The sequence below is a fragment of the Rousettus aegyptiacus genome, unplaced genomic scaffold (assembly GCF_014176215.1).
Source record: "Rousettus aegyptiacus isolate mRouAeg1 unplaced genomic scaffold, mRouAeg1.p scaffold_m13_p_14, whole genome shotgun sequence".
Lineage (NCBI taxonomy): Eukaryota > Metazoa > Chordata > Mammalia > Chiroptera > Pteropodidae > Rousettus > Rousettus aegyptiacus.
This window is the reverse complement of record NW_023416289.1, coordinates 47,361,253-47,373,324: the sequence shown is the minus strand read 5'-3', so window position 1 is coordinate 47,373,324 and position 12,072 is coordinate 47,361,253. Positions and strand designations below refer to the sequence as shown.

The window sequence follows — 12,072 nt, the reverse complement described above, 5'->3', positions numbered from 1 at the left end:
ACGGAAAGAAGGCGGAGCCAGGGAAGATACCGGGCCCGCATGTTGACCGCAAGAAGAGAAGTGAACCCCGCGCTGGGAAGTGGCCTTGGTGAGGATCCCGCGGCTGCAAACGGAATGTGGCGAGGACAGGCATGAGCAGTGACTGCGACGAGGTGACCAGAAACCGGCGTGTGGGCTTGTGGGCGTGGCGAGCACGGGGTTCGAGCGTTCCTGACTTTGCTCCCAAGGTATTTTTTTTCCCCGGGTTGTCTTTAACACATGGCGGAGTGCCTTTCCCTTTCAAATTACTATGTCTTCCAGTTTTAGGGCAAAATGTTAAATTATATGAGCCGCTTGTATTGGAAACAAAGATGTTTTCGGCTTAATAAGTTGAAACTGGTTTAAGTCACGGGCCGTTTTTACGAGCTCGTTGCACGCAGGTCCTGGTAGTGAGGCTAAAACCCGGGAGAATTAGGATCTTCGTCACAGGGTGGATGTGCGGAGGGGTGGGACTTGGGATCATTTCTGCAACTAGAACTATGTAAGCAGTTCAGAGGAACTGTGCAGGGAATACAAACTAGAATGTGAAATACAAAACTCTCCCTGGGTATTTTGACACCAAAAACATGGCATTTCCTTTCCTAGTCCCCATCCGCCACTCAGGCCAACTCGACATTCCACAGGATTCCACAGGCCTGCAATGTCAAGAATCCATAGAGACGGAAAGCATATCCATGGTGTCCAGAGAGTAGGGGAAGGGGAATGGAAGGAACTCATTCATGGCTAAAAGGTTTCCTTTGAGGCTCATGAAAATACATTAGAACTGAATGTGATGTTTGCAGAGCATTCTGAATGTACTAAATGACACCGAACTGAACTTTAACATGACCAACCTTATATTATTTGAAGTTCAATTAAATTAAAATCAAATATAGTTCCTCCAAGGTATCTAACATGCTCAGTTAGAACACTCACTGGCCAAGTTAATTTTTGCCTGTCTCTGTTTCTCTTACTTTGTGTCAAAATAAGAACTTCCTCTTGGTCCACTGATTGAATAGTGTGTTTGTTCTTCAGAGACAACATCCAGGGTTGTAGCCAACAGATTTTTTCATGATGACTGGAATCATGTTGGAGAACTTCAGGAACTTACTTCTTTCTAAAATTGCTAACTAAATTTGTGTATCTCTACATTTTCCCTTGTGAATCTCTTGGGAGCCCCTAACAATGTCTCTCTGGTCCCTGTTCTAGAGAGAAGATGGAAGTGTTGTGGTGTGTTCAAATCTAAGACCCACGGAGCCAGTTGAGATTAATTATGAGCCTTTATTGGCCGCCAGCAACTGACTCTCTCCACTAGAGAATCAGCTCCGAGCTTCCAGAAGTAGTTTATAAAGCCTAAAACCACATCAAACAAGCAACCAGGTTTACAGAAGCAGTAGTTAGCCATTAGTATATCTTTGCACAAGACATCTCTTAGAACTACACCCTAGTTATATATTAAGTAGATTATAGAAGTAGAAGTTGGCTGTTATCCTCTGGTGGAAAAATGTTTCTGGGGGACTCTTAAATCTTATAGCAAACACAGCCTGGTAGACAGTTCTGTTATCTGCATCCTGGCGGTGATATTGTTGTTGTTTTTCTCTTCCTCTTGGGAGCTGGTGCCTAAAGATATCACTACTCCATGTCTTGCCCTACTAATTTACTGGAGAATTTTTCACTCTTAACAGAAGCTATTGTGATTCAGGATCAAAGATTTCCTCATGTGCCAGGGGCAGTTCTGAACTAAACAATATAAAATAATAAAATGATAGTTATTACGAAATCGGATTGCAATTGAGACTTTCATATTTGGTGGGCAATGTATTAAGCTCCCCTCTGTAATTAGTTTATCGATAAATTCTTTGAGGGATAAAGATACATTAACCTATTCTAATATGGAAGAATTGGGATCACAGGCAAAAAAGTAGACAGCCCTCATGAACATTCACAGCAGTTTCTGTAACTCAGAAAAATAGAAGCAGCTTAAGCAAAAAGAAATAATAGCTCCAACAATGTTAATATTTTGTGTACACAGGCAGACATGGAAACTACACACATCGAAAATGATTGAGAATAAAACGTTTACATCTAGGAAATGAAGATTATTGTGCCACTTTGTGAATCTCATTAATGAAGAGGGGAGGCAAGAGAATTAAAATGTTTATCAAGCCACTCTCAGAGGCTACAATGTGCTGATCAGCCCTGTGGCCAGGTCGGGAGAACACCTTCATTTCAGAACAATGGATGATTTCTGCTGCAATTGCTAACAGCCCAGTCCCCACTCCTGTGAAGGGGAAACAGGAACCAATTCCCTCTGGCTAAAACCATGGGGAACCTAAGGATTAAAGGCTGGGAAGTGCCAGCCAGCTGGCTTTTAGCACTAAATACTCTTTCTCTTCCCCTTCCTCAGGGTATGTCAATATCAAAGGAAATGGGAACTAAAGAATGACATATAAACTGAATTCCCTGAACACTCAGGGTCCCTCAGTGCCTTTGCTCTATCTCTCACTGTCTCTTGCACTGTCCTGCTCCCTCTGTTGTGGCACATTCAAATCTGAGACCCATGGAGCCAGCTGAGATTATGAGCCTTTATTAACTGGCTGGCAACTGACTCTCCCCACTAGAGAGTCAGCCCCGAGCTTTCAGAGGAGGCAGCTTATAAAGCCTAAAACTACATCAAACAGGCAAGCAGGTTTACAGAAGCAGAAGTTAGCCATTAGTATATCTTTGCACAGGACATCTCCTACAATTACACCCTGGTTAAACATTAAGCAAATTATAGAAGCAGAAGTTGGCTGCTATTGTCTGGTTCAAAGATATATTGTTTCTGGGGGACTCTTAAATCTTATAGCAAACATGGCCTGGTAGACAGTTCTGTTATCTGCATGCTAGCAGTGATGTTTGTGTTTTTTTCTTGGAAGATGATGCTTGAAGATAGCACTCCCTGTCTTGTTTTCGTGACTAGCTTACTGGAGAATTTTCCACTTTTACAACGCTCTGCCTCAGAGAGCCCACATCTGTTTGTGGAGTGTGACCCCTTTTCCAATAAACTTTCCTTTTGACCCTAACTTTGGCCTGTGTGTTGAATTCTCTTTCTTTACTCCCCGCCAAAGGACCCTCTTCTTGGTACAGGGCTTGGTCTCCCCACACTTGGGAAAATTCACCCTGTCCTGCATCATCATGCATCTATCTGTGGCTGATACGCTTTGTATTTTATAAACACAATAAGTAGAGGAGCACATGCCATAATATAAAATAAATCAGAGCTGTTGTTCCTTAGTTTTTCATTTCTTTAGTAAATTTTGCACATCACTTGTGCTAAGATAGCCACTAGAAATTTAACACATGAACATATATTAATATTCTTGTAAACTTCCTTGAAAATACAAAAAGTGACGAAGTAGAATATGTCTGTGACATGAGTATGGCATATAATAAAAGTTTATAGGAACAAGGGCTCATTGATTGAATCCTCTGCTTTAAAAGCCAATTATCTCCCCCCCTTTTTTTTTTACAGAGCAGTGGAGAAAGGAAGGCCCGTGACAGCATCAGCCTGCACGCCATGCAGACCATGTGGCCTGGGCGGCAGCGCCTGTAGCCCCATAACCTGATGCTCAAGGTGCAACAGAGCATGTGAGTTGAAGATGCATGAAGGTTGTCATGATGAATGTTTTCTAAACACTTAATAGAGAGGATGACTAAAACCATTAGGAGAATGTTGAGTGAGGAAACTGACAAACGAAATGGATGCAGTCAGGCTCCCTCCCAGCAAGCCATGTGGTTCCCGGGCAGCCTTAGCTACACCATCCTATACAACCTATAGGTTGTGCCAGAGCCAGCCTGCCTAGGTCGAACAGCACCTGAGAGGGGGAGTGATGATTAAGAAAAAGACAGAGACAGAGATAGATTCGGGAGGGGTAACAGTGAATACTGCAGCCCTGAGTTTATTTTGCACAGCATATTTATAGCCTACAGAGTGTGTAAGAAGCAAAAATCCTCTAAGTAACAAACAATCACTGAAACTTTGTAGCTATCTTAGCATCCGCTTTCCCATGGTCAAAGAACATTCAGTTTCTCTCCCCTAAGCCAGATGTACTTCCTTCTGAGTCAGCAGACTGCACACCTTGCCAACTCTGCAAAACTCCCAGCTTTACTGGCAGTTTAATCCTGCCTCGAAATGGCTCCCGACATCTCCCCCTTTTTTATTTTATGTAATTGATTTTTAAGAGCACCATGGGCTTGCTCTACAATTCCTTGACCTTGAGGGTCGTATGGAATGCCTGTTTTATGCATTATAGAGAGCTGAGAACAAAAGCACTGGAATGCTTGACTTGTATACCCTGAGCCATTATCAGTTTTTATTATAGAGGGTTGACCTACTATAGCGAAGCATTGGAGGCAATGAGAGATAACATGTTTAGTAGCTTCTCCAGTTTGAGCAGTAGCTATAATAAACCCTGAGTAGGTATCAACTGTTACATGCACATACTTTAGTTTTCCAAATTCTGGGATGTGTGTAACATCCATTTGCTACAACTGGTTAGGCTTTAAGCTTATTGGATTGACTCCATATTGAGGCACAGTTTGGTGTTCTGGGCATGTAGTGTGCACTGGCAAACAATTTGGCAAGCAGCCTCTCTGGGAATATGAAACTACCTTCTCAAACTTTGACTGTTTTGATGATGTAATGCATGAGATTGCTGTACAAGCTCCAGCTGAGTGAGACCTACTTACTACCTGAGTAGCTTGGTCAGCAAGAGCATTACCTTCTGCCAAAGGTCCTGGGAGCCCAGAATGGGCTTGAATATGCCCTACATAACAAGGGTGCACACGTGTTTGCAGACACCTTTGCACTTGAGAGAAAAGTTCTTGCACCTGATTGTTAGCAGGGTCAATATATGCCGCTGTTTCCAGCGCCTGCAAAGCTCTGGCAATATAATGACTGTCTGTATATAGGTTAAAAGGACAATGGGCCATGGTCTCAAAACACCGCAGCAACGGCTCTAAGCTTTACAATTTGAGCCAAGGCGGGAGGCATATGGAGCACCTGTTATTGACCTTGGATTATATAAACACCAGTACCTTTAGAGGACCCATCAGTGAAAACTACCTGAGCATCTTTGAAAGGATCTTGTCTCATGACTTTCTGAAAAACTAAAGTATGGTTATTAACAAATTGTACTAACTTGTCCTTGGGGAAGTGATTATCTATAATCCCAGGATAATGGGCGAAGGCAATAGCGCATGCATTTACATTCTGAAATAACCAATCTATTTGTTGCTTAGTGAAAGAAACCCCAATCAAAAAAGGCTCAGCTCCAAAATACTTTAGAGATTCTTCTCTGGCCATCTGTACCATGCACGCAATAGCCTCATAATAAGGTGTCAACACCCTTGCTGGTGAAACAGGTAAGTGTAACCAAAGCAGTGGACCACCTTGCCACAGGACCGCAGTGGGTGTATGTGCGGTTACTAAGACATAAGCAGCCCACCCCTGTGAGTAGTCCACATACTGTACCTGTTGTTGCTCTATGGCTTTCTCCACTTTTTGTAAAGCTGCTCTTCCTTCCTCTAACTCCTTTGCTGATGTAGGAGCAGAATGCTAAACAAAGGTTTTAATTCTCCAGTGGAAATTTTTAAATGTGGTCTAAGCCAATTAATATCCCCTAACAATTTCTGAAAATCATTTAAAGTGATTAAACTATCCTTCCTAATTTGGATCTTCTGAGGCATGATGGTTTTTGGGTACAACTTATGTCCCAGATAAGAATAAGGCAGTTCAGTCTGCATCTTCTTAGGCGCAATTACTAGTCCCTATCTTTCAAAGCTTGCTGCAAGTGTGCATACGCTGATAATTAAACTCCCTTTTGCTTCTGGGCCAAAAAAATATCATCCATATAATGGATTATGTAAACCTGAGGGTAAGCTTACCTAGTTTTGGTCACTGCCTGAGCCACGAACTTCTGACACAAGGTAAGACTATTAGCCATACCTTGAGGCAACACCTTCCAGTGATATCTCTTCATTGGCTCCTTAAAATTTGTCGATGGCACACTAACGGCAAATCTTTTACAGTCTTCAGGAGCAAGTGGGATGGTATAGAAGCAATCTTTTAAATCTAAGATGATCTTATAGGTGCCCCTGGATATCGCAGACGGTGTGGGCAATCCTGTCTGTAGAGCCCCATTAATTTCATGGTCTCATTAACCTTCCTGAGGTTCTGTAGTAACTCCACTTCCCTGATTTTTTCTTGATTACAAAAATAGGAGAGTTCCAAGGGGATTTGGAAGGAGCTATATGCCCGCTGTTAAGCTGTTTCTGTACTAACTGCTCAGCAGCTTTAATTTTCTCTTCAGTGAGAGGCCACTGATCACCCACACAGGATCCTCACTTTTCCTAGTGATTGGATCTGCATGGAGTACAGGCTGGCCAGTGACTTCCTTTAAAAATACCCTAGACCTGCTCTTGGAGGCCGCTGGACTGGCATTCAGGGCTCCTGTATTCCTTGGCCATCTGCCCCCAACCCCTGATTAGGCAAGAGCCCCTGATCAAACATTTGCTGAGTGACGGGCTCACTGGGACTGTATAAGTATACTCCCATCTCTCTCATAACATCTCTTCCCCAAAGATTGACTGGCAGACCTGGCACGATGTATGGCTGAAATGCGCCTTGATGTCCTGCATCTTTCCAAGACAAAACATCACTACTTTATTCTGGGCTCTGACTCTGACCTATTCCTTGTAATTGTGTCGTTGTTGGTTGCTTGGGCCAAGCCATAGGCCATTGATCAGCAGTAAGAACTGAAATGTCGGCCCCAGTATCCAGCAGACCCTGAAAGTTTTTCCCATTAATGGTTAAGGTAAGCTAGGGTCGCTGAGCTCCTATAGCTTGTACCCAATAGGCATCTGACGACCCAAATCCTGCATCTCCTCTCTTACTTTTTTTAGCTGCATTCTTAGCCTGTACTTGAGGAAGTAATAACAACTGCGCTATATGTTGTCCTGGTTGTATTACAGAGATCCCCCCAGGTGAATGAGTCATGATTTTAATTTCTCCAGTATAGTCCCCGTCGATGACCCCTGGTTGCACCAAAATTCCCTTCATGGTGGCACTACTTCTACCCAAGAGCAACCCTACCGTACCTTGCGGCAAAGGCCCATAGACCCTGGTAGGGAGGGCTTGCATCCCCATCTCTGGAGTTAGTACAGCATTGGTGGAGGAACTGAGGTCCAGTCCTGTGCTGCCTGGGGTTGCTCTGAAGAGGTCCTGAACGGATTTCCTTGCTGAGGAATGAAAGTCTGTAGTGCCCCATAACATTGTTGCGGGGCCTGAGGCGAGCCCCTCCTCCCATTTCCCTGCATGAGAGGATTTCCCATGACATCCCTCTTGGACTTGCATTCATTAGCCCAATGATTTCCTCGCTTATATTTGGGGCACAGACCTGGCTGCTGGCCTCCCTTGGAATGGCCCTGAGGTGCAGATTTCTGTCTATTTGGACACTGCTTAACTTGATGTCCGGAAAGATGAGACATGTGACAACTCCCTGAAGGTCCTGAAGCTCTACCCTTCGCAGGCTTTCTCTGTTGAAACAGCACTTCTTTTACAGTTTTTCCTTGTAGTGCAACTGCCATGGTGAGGCCCTGCATGTACGCAGGTCCTATGTCTGAACATAATCTGATGTAATCAGAGAGGTTGCCCTTCTAAAAAGTCTCAGGGCTGCTTGACACGCGGAATTAGCATTTTCATTGGCTAGCTGCTTAACCAACAACAAACCTGCATCAGAATCCCCCAGTAGCCTACTCGCTGTTTGCATCAACCTAGCAACAAAATCTTGAAATGGCTCATCAGGTCCTTGCCTAATTTTAGACAGGTCGTCAGTCTGCCTTCCAGTAGAGGGTAATTTATACCAAGCCCGTTTAGCAGCAACATTAATTTGCACATATACCCCAGGATCAAATTCTAATTTTTGTGCAGTTTCCTGATATTGCCCTTCTCCTGCTAACATTTCAAATGTGGTCTGTATGTTCTGTGCTCTATTAAGGTCCACAGTTTTCTCACATTGCTCCACAAACTCGGACTTCCTTAGCAGGAAATCTTCCCCGCCGCTCCCCCATAGGCGCACCCTAGCCAATTGCTTCCAACCCCAGGAGGGGGGGCGGGGCTTCAAGGAATAATGACTCAAACATAGCCTGCGAAAATGGAGCTGTGGGCCCATACTGTGCACAGGCAACTTTTAATTCTTTTAGCTGCTTAAAAGGAATGGGCTGATGACTTCAAATCCATCAGCCCTGTGCGTTAGTTTCCATGGGTAGGCACAGGACAGATAACAGCAGACAAAGATGGTCTGCGGGGACAAAGGTGACAATGAAGCTTCTGTGGTCTCTGCTCCTGTGCAGGCAGCTGTGCCCTGGGGAGTCTGGAAAAGGCGTTCACTCTGACATTTCAAATGTATGCCACCTTAGATGCCAAAAGAAGACAGTCTCCCTTAAGGGAAAAAGTGGCCTCTGTCTCAAAGAAGCGAGGGGCCCAGGACTTGAGGACCAGCCCTGACCTACTTTAAGTTAGGAATTGTTTAGACCTGTCAACTGAACAATCTTTTTGACTCGGTGTTTAGTCACCAGAAAGGATTTATTCAGGAAAAAGGAAAGGTTGCAAGCGAGTGCATGCAGACATGGTAAGCACGTGCACACGCAGCTTTCAGGCCAAGGCAGAGGTATGGACAGAGGGGATGAGGGAGTGAAGGGGAAGGGAAGTTGGAACCCTAGAGCTGCATTCCAGGGCTGTTCCTCTAAGGCATCCGGAAGCCTCAGCTCCTTCCAAAGACCCTCTGGAGTGTTTGCTTGAGGTTCCAGCTTGTCTTTACCACTCGGAACAATAATGTGATGAATGTGTCATTTGTTTTGAGTGTGTTGGTTTAACTTGAGATTATTCTGTATGCTACTGGCTTGAGAAATTATTGTAATTCCCACAGCAAACGTGTGCTAAATAAATTGCTGGTGAAGACAGAAATCTGTCCAAGTTTAACTTTGCCTTCTCCCCAAACCAAAAGACAATGCTGACAAACAGAGCCTCACCTGTAAAGGCTCTGAACAGGAAGGATGGAGGCACTCAGGCCTGTTGCACCCACTGCTGGCAGACGGCAGGGGAGTTGTGTCCCCGACACTTCTCTACCTGCACATGTCCCTCAGGTGAACAACCCCTCTCAAAAATGTTAGACAGCGAAGTATGTCATGCAACACATCCGTTCCTACTCTTGATTCTGAAGCAGCAAAAATAACAGGATGTTGAATTTATCCAAAGGGTGCTATCTGCATTGTTATGATAGCTTCCTGGCACAGTGTGATCCATTTCCAAACCCATCTCTCGAATATGGGTTCCCTTTTCTTAGCGAACCCCAAGGATTTTGACAGCTGAGGTCAGGTGCTGCAGCAACATGACGCTATCTCCTGGGCAAGGATGAAGGGAAGTCACGTGACTACAGGAGGCTATGCTGGAATATGCCATGGGGAATAGGAAGACTTCAGCCTTTTTCGGATCTTACCCCTAAGACCTCTGCTGGGTTCTTCCTGGCATAGCTACCAGCATCTAGAGACTGAGCAGGAACAGAGGTGTCTCTCCTCTGCCCAAGGACACACTGTGCTCAGCCCCACAGTTCTTGGTGCTCCCACTCTCCTCTGTACCTACTGTTCCCTCAGCACTACAAAGAACCGGATGGTGATGCGTCTGCCTGTAATAGTAAGTTATGGGTGTTTCACTTCCCTGCTGTCCCGCAACTGCCAAAAATGATTTGGCTTTTCGCTTAATGCTGCTGAAGTCGGTGTGTAGGCAGAGGGAGGGATCAGAGCCCACCAAAAGGGAGGGTGACCTTACACACTGTACCAGTGCATGACATTTGTTTCAACCAACGAACTTGTGTGTTTTGAATCACGCAAAACTGATTCCAGTGCATTACCACATAGAATATTGTTACCTACGACCTTGAATAAAGTGGAATAAGTTAACGGAATGATAATACTTCACTGATTCCACATCGGTGTAAAAATATTCAAATTTATTCTGCTTTATTAATAAAAACGTATTTTGGTTCACAGTCTAAGTAAAGCATGACAAAGCCAATGTACGAGCATTTGCAAAATGCGAATTTCAAGCAGTCAGTAAGAATTCAGGTTCTTCTAATGCAATGATCTGAGTGGTGCTTTCTATGGTTTTCAAGACAGGCTCACTGTTTCACAGACGTGGATGCACACCGACTTTACGTACTTAGGGTAGACTTGTCTATACTTTCCCCGATACCTCTGAAGACTTCTGTACTGCAACCACATCATATAAATAATACTCGTGACTCCAACTATGGCTACTACGACAACACACCAAATGTTTAATGAACTGCCACCTAGTTTCCTTAGAGAGCAATTTGCAAAACTAGTTAAAATTCAGAATATTTCTGTCTTAAATTAACACAAAAGATGATGCTCTAAACACCTACTTCATGGTGACATATCAAAAAGTCCTAAGTCGATCACGAAAAGTCCATTTCGATTTTCTCATACAATGACATCACAATGCCCTTGCTCTTCAAGGGAAAATTAGGTCAGAGTGAAGCCCAATATACAAGGGCCCTCAGATTTTTGAGACAGCAAAGATAGCAACCATTGTCCCTCTGATCACATATACACCAGGAATAAAAACAAAGCATCAAGTGATTTGCTACTGTAATCACGTTAATATTTCCTATTCAAAAACCTCAAGAACTGTCAATACATAGTAATTGTACCTGTCCAAATATCCATCCCCTTGATTAACAAATCTTCTAAGGTTTTTACCTTTTGCTTAATTCTCTAAAACTATTTTAATTTAGAGTGATATAAAAGTTTTTTTAATTTACTGATTTAAATTAGTGTAAGTATACACTACATTGATTAGACATCTATGTTCATAAAACGATCCCAATTGCTCCCTCCCTCCCTCGGCCCTCTGCTGTGCTCCCCCCATCCCTGTGACCAACTATCAACAACTAATGTGTACTTCTGTAATCCTTCACCCCGTTCTCCCAGCCCCCGACTGCCTCCCCTCTGTCACCCAATGTCCAATATATTTGTGAGTCTGTTTTTGATTAGTTTGTTCTTTTTGTTCCTTACATTCCATATATATGAGAAATCATATGGTAATTGTCTTTCTCTGACTTATTTCACTGAGCACAACCACCTCTAGATCCATCCATGTCATGGCAAATGGTAGGATTTCTTTTTTTTTAATGACTGAGAAATGATCCATTGTATATATGACCAGTAATTTCTTTATCCAGTTATCTGTTGATGGGTATTTAGGTTGCTTCCATATCTTGGCTATTGTAAATTTTGCTGCTATGAATATTGGGGTGCATAGATCTTTAGGAAATATTGTTTTGGTCTTGTTTGGATAAATACCCAGAAGTGCATTTGCTGGGTCAAAAGGTAGATCCATTTTTAATTTTTTGAGAAACTTCCACACTGTTTTCCAAAGTGGCTGCACCAATTTGTAGTCCTACCAACAGTGAACAAAAGTTCCCTTTACTCCACATCCTAGCCAGTTTTTTGTTTTTTAAGGATAGCCATTCTGACAGGTATGAGGTGATATGTCACTGTGGTCTTAAATTACATTTCTGATGGTTAGCATCCTTGAACAATTTTCCATACGTCTATTGGCCATTGTATTTATTCTTTGGAGAAGTATCTATTCTGGTCTTCTGCCCATTTTTAAATTGGATTGTTTGATTTTTGTTGTCGAGTTGTGTAACTTCTTTATATATTTTGGTTATTATCAGATATATCATTAGCGAACATTTTCTCCCAGTCAGTTGTCTTTTTGTTTTGTTGATGGTTTCCTTTGCTGTACAAAACTTTTTAGTTTAATGTAGTCCCATTTATTTTTTTCGTTTCCCTTGCCTGGGGAGATATATCTTAAAAGAAGTACCTGTCAGTAATATCAGAGTTTACTGCCTATATTTAAAAGTGTTCTTCACTTACTACTTTCAACTGTGACTTCTCTGATATCTAGGATTTGATTTTCAATTAAAT

General features: G+C 43.1%; 1 long non-coding RNA gene across 1 annotated transcript; it reads left to right on the top strand.

Annotated features, from left to right (window-relative positions):
• The first annotated feature begins 18 nt into the window (after window positions 1–18).
• Window positions 19–9,023, top strand: LOC118611466. Its single transcript, XR_004954473.1, has 2 exons — window positions 19–227; window positions 3,533–9,023. It is a non-coding gene; the product is annotated as an uncharacterized LOC118611466 (long non-coding RNA).
• Window positions 9,024–12,072: the final 3,049 nt, after the last annotated feature.